Here is a 7,716-nt window from a genome sequence, read left to right as displayed (position 1 = left end):
ATAAAAAAATAAAAACCATAGAATAAAGGCAAAAGATAAATTTTATTTAAAAAATTATATACAGATTATTAAAAAAAAAAAAAAGACTTAGCTATGAGAGGGCTTCTACTACAGCCAGTGGCTCCTTTCTCTGGGCAGTTAATTAGCGTTTCCTTTGTGTTCTCTCACCCCACTTTACCTCCAACCCAGCAGCAGTGTGTAACACATTGTAGCCTTAGCTGTTTGTTTATGTATCTCTCTCTTCTACTAAGCTGTGACCCACAGGGCTGGGATAGTGTATTTATTATTCATCCTTGTATATTTCCAGCATTTTATAAAGTGCCCAACCCATAATAGCCTCCCAGTTACAGTATGTTGAATAAATAAATTTGGTTGGTTAAACACTGAGATAGCTGGGAGGAAAGAAATGGGAAAAATAAGGCAAAACAGGAAAAACTGACTTCATTACACACATCTATAAATTTTTCCTTGGCCTGGACTCGGCATTTGGTGTTCTACTTCTTACCCCTCCAAAAATGTGAAGCAGTGTGTGATTCAGGAATTATCTTAGACCTAGTTTCTCAGTCTTCTGAATTAGTACTTTTTTTTCCCAAAGATATTTGAATAGCAGAGAACTTAAGTAACCTTTCAAAAATTCTGTCTTTGATTACTTAGTGGACCGATTATCAAATATAAAGATTTTTGGCCCAGTGAGCCCCTGGAGTTATAGGAAAGAAAAGTTGTTCAGTGGAATATGTTAACATGAAACTTTCTTAGGGAGGGCGGAGAGCTGCACAAGGGTCAGTGGCCACTTGTTCCCTTAATCTTACTTTTCAGCTGGTTTGTTCAATCTCTTAGAAGTTCTTTAATGTTTCGAGCCATGATTTCTCTAGCAATCAAATGAGAATATTAACTCTACCATGCCTCAGTGAGATTTTATGAGATTAACTAAATGTGATTATAAAACATTTTGGGGGCATAAAGTACTGGATAAAATAATTGATATTCATAATTTTGAGATGGGATAGGATTGGTGGGAGGCAAGTCACATTTGTATTACATTTTTAAAGGGGGTGGCTCAAATTCATTTTCTTCCTTTTCTAGTCTCCTTTCCTTATATGTAAAAATATAACAGAAACCTGATTGAGGCGCCTGTGTGGCTCAGTTGGTTGAGCTCCAGACTCCAGCTTCAGGTCATGATCTCCCAGTTCATGGGTTCAATCCCCACATCAGGCTCGTTGCTGTCAACATAAAGCTTGCTTCAGATCCTCCGTTCCCCTCTGTCTCTGCCTGTCCCCCGCTCATGTGCTCTCTCTCTCAAAAAAAGAATCAAATAAAGACTTAAATAACAAAACTGCTTAATTAAAGTTTGGTAGCATATTAGAATTTATTTGAAAATAACTTCTAAGAGTAATAGCGATCAGTAGTCAAAGGGCAGAGTAAAACTACTGGATTTGTTTTTGCAACCGGTTTGAACATTACCATGTAAAACACAGGAAAGGCCCACAAAGACATTAGGGGCCAACCTCTTGGCTGTTGGCATCTAGTTACTTATTCAATCAAAGGTAACCAAGTGCTGAATCCATAAGTGATTATCAAAAATTTAGGTAGCTTTTGTTGCTGTTATTTAAAGTGAGGTAGCAAATGGTAGCAACCTCACTACAAATGGTTGGCATGAGTATAGCATTATATAGAGAGATGTTGAATCACTGTGTTGCATACCTGACACTAAGGAAATATTGTGGGTCAACTATACTAAAAAATTTTAAATTTAAAAAAAGAAAAGAAAGTGAGGTAGCAAAGGAATCAACTCTGTTAGCAGAGCAATGTGTACAACCAATGAACTTAGAATTTATGGTTCAACATACTGAAGTTCCAGAAAACATCTTCCAGAGGTGTTTTTAAGGATTACACCGTGGAATCACAAAATCAGTTTGCTATCCCAGGACAGTGGGAAGGGTAAGTTTAATGTGAAGGTAGTAAGCTGGATTCTTAAAGTAATGGCTTACTTGAATGTAGTGCTGCCCTTTCATTTAAGTTCTTTGTTCTAGACTTCTGCATTTGATGTTCCTAAACTCTCTATGAAGGAGATAAGAGCGGTCCCTTGCCACTCAGGGGTTATTACTAAGCAATCGACCCTGGACGACTTTGGCTTTGGTATCAACAGAGCTCTATGTTCTGATGAAGCTCGTCAAATTTTCCACATGTTTATCATGTGGAAGTTTTGGGGGTTTTTTGGGGGTTTTGTTTTTTTTTTTTGGTTTTTGTTGCTGTTTAATTTAATGAATGGGGCCGTGGAAACAGTTTTCCCAGTGTTTTCAAAAAGAAGTATTGATTTTCCTTTCAAACTATTTTTCAGATTCCTTTCCTCTTTTCCATTTTCACTGTCAGCCCTGAGGATCAAATCCTCATGACTTACTAAAGCAATAGTTCTCAGTCTTGGCGATTCAACAAAATCTCTCTGGGAACTTTAACAATGCTGACATCTGAATTGTAATCTCAGAGATTCTGACGTAATTTGTCTGGGATGTTCTCCCAGTGTCAGGATACTGAGATTGCCCCGGGTGATTCTACAGTGTGGCCAGGGAGTGGAACCAGTGACCAACGGCCATGAGCTCTCCTCTGTCCAGTCCATCCTGCAAACCACTCACTTAGATTTATCTTGATAATCACTACAGTGACTAGCTAGCTCCTTCTGGGTCTTTCTCAAAGTGCATATCACCCCTGCTTTTCCTTTCCTTATTTCCTAATCTTCGTATAGATATGTCACCTTAGATAGTTCAAAACCAGAATTGGAAATGATAATCAATATAATAAAATTCCAGTGCTAGGTAATATTTCCCCAATAGTACTTTAATCATTTTTCTTATTAAAAACTTCTAAAACTTAAACATTGCTAAGTTCTAAAACTCTCTGACCTAGCATTTAATATTCTTCAAATTTTTTTAAAGTTTTTAATTCCAATTAGTTAACATACAGTGTTATATTAGTTTTGGGTGCACAGTATAGTGATTCAACACTTCTGTATATCACCTAGTTATTCTTCAACATCTCCTGACTTCATTTTACCTCCCCAGTTTCACCTGCCACCACTACGTTTTTTTCTTAGCCCATACTTCCCAAACTGAACTATTTACTCATCCTGCAATGTGCCCCATACCCTGTCCTCATGCCTCTGCTCTTACTTTTCTTTCTATCAGAATGCCTGGAACCAGCTCCAATTCTTTCAGCATAAATCATCCCCAGTATGCCAGTCAATATGCCACTTTCTTTAATAAGAAGACTTTTCAGTTTTGATGAAAATGGGTGTAATTCCTCCTTTTTTCAACTTTGTAACACTTTTACTGCTACATCCAATAGCTTGCTCTATGATTATTTATATATTTCATTCTATTACCTTCCTTTCTTCTGTGATACTGACAGGTTCTCAAGGGCCAAAGTAAAATATAAATAGAGCTTATATTATAGAGCTTTAGGATTGGACATGTATTCTAAATCCTGGCTCTACTTCTTATTAGATGTGTGAAGCATTTAGCAATTTTTTTTTTAGCATTTTGTAGCATTTTTTCCCCTCTGGGAGATACTATACCAACTTCTTATAGGATTGTGGGAAAAATCAAATGAATGAATCCCCAGAATGTACCTAGAACAGTGCCCTGGACAACATGAGCACCCAGGAAATGTTAGCTCTTGTCAATCACTTGCTTTATCTTGATAGAGACTGGTCAGCTTATGGCACGTTTTAGACACTCAAAATATTTATCAAATGTATTAAAATCTTTGGAGCTTGAAAAGATCCCAAATACCCAAACTATGAATATTTGATAACTGATCATCTTCAAGTCATTTTTACAGCTACTTGAAGGAGCATGTGGGCCCAGGTAACTTGATATTTTGTTTGAAAAAAAATGGAAAACATAATTTCTGACAGGTTTGGTACCTTGTGTTGAAACCCTTCAGTCCCATAGTTAGTGCTAGAGAATCACCTCTGTGAAATGCAAAACTGTCAATCACAGTGATTTATTGCATACTCAGTTCCACAGACATTAAAAAAATTGTTGAATATCCAGAAGCCATTGAGATTCTTTAGCTTAAAACAAGTATGTGCAAAGAAACTAAATAGGTAAATTATGTATTCTGAGAGCAAAACTTCTGAGTATAGATTCCATTTAATAATATACACTTCACAGGTCTTTGGAGATAAGACTATAAATATAAGCGTCAGACTTATTTTTTAACACCAGCACACCCTAACCTCACATGTATTTATACTTCAGATGCCATAAAACAGAAGTGACCTTTTGTTTTTCAAGACAGGAAAAAAAAGAATAAATAAAATGATGAAGTCAATGTCAAGTGTGACTATGCAACCAGTTATTGGGACTTTCCCTCTCCTGCGCTGACTTTTGAAGTGTTTGAAGTACCTTTTTTTGAAATTAATAATTAATCTTTTCAAGGTGTTCTTTTTGCAGGCAGTGAGGGCAGTCAATGTTAAAGGAAAAAGGATAGGAATAGAGGCCAAGTCCTGCCTGACTGAGGCAAGTGTTTCCAAGGGAGTGAGACACCACCTGGAATGGACTGCTCAGTAGTGCACGGTGCTGCTCGGTACCCCTAGATGTTAACGTGGCCTTTGTCCTCAGCCATTTTCCAGGAAACTGTCAGACGATCAACCCCGGGCATGATGTTTAAGCCTGTGAAGCAGGGGAAAAGTTTGAACTAACAGTCTTTAGCTACAAGGAGAGGAAGGGAAGGAGGACCGGAGAGAGGGAGAGAGAAAGAGAGGTAATAGAGTCAAGAGAGACATTTCAGAGCAATGCTAAAGACAGTTTATCTTGCAGGAGCCACTTACTGAGGATGGTACTTGGGATTTTTTTTTTCAAGTTTTGTTTTTTGTAACTAGCATTTTACCTATTGTCAAACATTCAAGTTCCAAAACTTATGTGTGGTATTATATTTGGATCAAGAGAGGATCCAGCATTCCTACTGCTATATGAGACTGTACTTCTTTATCAGATCCTTATATAGAGCTCCTCTTCTACCAGGCACTGTGTCTAAGTTTTGCATATAATTACTAACGAATCCTCAGAAGGACCCTGAGGGAGACACTCAGGTAGACACTATTATTATCCCCATTATACAAATGAGGTGATTGAGGCCCAGAAGGGTTTAAACACCTTGCCCAAGGTCACAGAATAGAGCCAGACACTGAACTCAGGCTGTCTGATGGAGTCCAGGCTCATAACCACTGACTCATGCTGCTTCAGAAGGAAACACAGACCTCACAATAGTCCTCAAAGCACGTTGCCCCCGCTGCGTCAGCATTCTGCTGTTGTTATGTAATTCTAAGCAGTACTCCCGTCTGAGGATAACAAGAGATAATGGTGCCGACCTGACAAAGGAAAGGAATTAATCCAAAAATGGACAAAAGAACACCAAGATTTTTAATGGACTGTAAGCTTAGTGCAGAAACCTCCAAGTGTTTTGGCCTGGGGCCTGCATTGATCTACTGGCCAAGTGAGATGCTGGTGGCTCAGAGAAAGGCAAACATGAGTGTTGAGGTGTAGTTTTATGAGAAAGTGCCAAAAGTACAAGAAGAGAGAGCACTAAAGGTCAGAAGGGAGGCTACACTGTCATATCAGATGACGGTTTCACAAATTCCAAATAGCATTTCTCCACTCTAGCCTTCTCCAAAGCAGGAAAATACCGTAAGGATATTTTGCAGCAGTCAGTCGTCTGTCTAGAAGCTTCAGTTTAAACCACTATTCCGCAACTAACTGGCTTTATGACTTTGGTCCACTTATATTTTTCTTTATCATAGTTTCACCATTGGTGAGACAAGGTTAATACTAACCTTTGTCATTTCAAAGCACCTATGGACAGTCCTTTGCTTTCCATACAAGAGTAAGCTTGGAATGCTCTGCTTCCTTCTAGGTCAGGCTGCCTGCAGATATAGACTCTTGCCTTTGCTGCCTTATTGCCAATTACATTAAATACAGTCTATGATGAGAGTTCATGGATACTGTACTGTAGTCAACTTCTGTGCAAGCATATACAACAGCCCCCATTCAGAAAAAGCTTGAAAAGAAAGGCGGTAAAAAGAAGGAGATGATTATGGTGGATGTTAAGAAGGAAATCATCGAGAAGTATGAATGAGGTACGCCAGTGGCCAAAACTGGAAGCTGTTATAAGAGGTCTACATCTACATCTCATCTGCAGAGGAGGAGAAGAGAAAGACAGAGGAATACCTCGCTTCCAATGAGATTAGGGAGATGTGTAAAATGTGGGAAACAGTGCAAAATTTTGTAGAGAAGCCCAACCCTTATAAGGCTGTGCAAGTAATGAATCTGTTTAACAACAATGCAATGTCACATTTCCATGAAATTCTCAAAATGACGCAAAAACAAGTGTCATTGGATAGGTTCCTTGTTAAAGTTGCACAAAAAGAAAAAAAATTCCTTTGAACCAGTAGATAGCAGTGATTCCATTAGTGACAGTGAAAGTCGTCCTACACAATAGCCCTCCTCTCGTCTCCCTCACACCAGCCACGGTTTTCAAAGGCAAGTGCAGGTTAATTTGTTTACTTTCTTTATGTTTTGTATATTCTTTATTATTTTGTATTGTTTTATAGTATTGTAATCACTTTTATATGAATATTTTTGGGTTGTGGAATAAATCATCTGAGTTTCTATTATTTCTTGTAGGGAAATTTACTTTGATATACAGTTGCTTTGGATGACAAGCATGTTTCTGGAATGAATTATGCTTGCTAACCAAGGTTTTACTGTATTACCAAATTTATAGTGTAGCATATACTTCTGTTGCCTCAGAAGGGTATGAATTCAGGGAGCTCCTTCAGCCCATCTCTGATTTTAGCCACAGCGGCAGGCATACTGTTATGCAATATTAGCTTCATGCTGACAACATCCTGTATCAAAGCCTTCCCATGTTTCTCCTCATTTTCTGTCGGGGACCCGCTCCAAAGCCACAGCTCATGCTCAGCCCATGGACACAGCCATTCCAGGAACACACTGAGTGTTACTGCTTCGGGTGAGCTCGTGGGTGTCCTCAGCCTCCTGTCCTTCTAACGGAACGACAGTGGCACACATCCTGCATGCTTCTCAGTCCTCTGGCTAAATTGTACTGAATGTATTTTTATGTTCCTTCTTCTTCTTCCTTCCTTGTTTTAATCATCTTATGCCCTCACTCCTGTTTTTGAAGTTACCCCAAAGAAAATAGCCTGCATCCAAGTCCTTGTCTTAAGCTTTGCATGGAGATTGAGAGGATTCATACTGAGACACACAATCCTAACACCCAGATGAATTAACAGTGTCAAGCCAGTTAAATAAACTGAATAAAGGAAAATGGGTAGATTAGGAAATCTGGGTTTTTCCCTTAGTAAGTGAGGCCGTGAGATTGAGGCAATCAATGGGTCAGGCCAGTTAACATCACGGCTCTGTGCAGGCCCTCTAGCCTCTCATAAGAAACTTAATTCAGAGCATTACAGCTTCTAGGGGAAAAAACCCTCTAAAAGAACTCATCATTCTGAGAGGTGTTCAGTAGCTGCATATTTCTACAATAAGAGCAGGAACATTACATTTTAAACACATGAAAGGAAAAATTAACACTCATATCTTTCTTCCGAAGAAACAGTTTTAAGTCATAACTGAAGTTGTGCTAAAAGGACTTGGAGACATATGGACCACTTTCACTTAGTTTAAATCAATAAGACCAACATAA

This window comes from Suricata suricatta, chromosome 6, assembly GCF_006229205.1.
Source record: "Suricata suricatta isolate VVHF042 chromosome 6, meerkat_22Aug2017_6uvM2_HiC, whole genome shotgun sequence".
Taxonomy (NCBI): Eukaryota; Metazoa; Chordata; class Mammalia; order Carnivora; family Herpestidae; genus Suricata; species Suricata suricatta.
The sequence above is the reverse complement of the archived record's forward strand: the minus strand, read 5'-3'. Positions refer to the sequence as shown.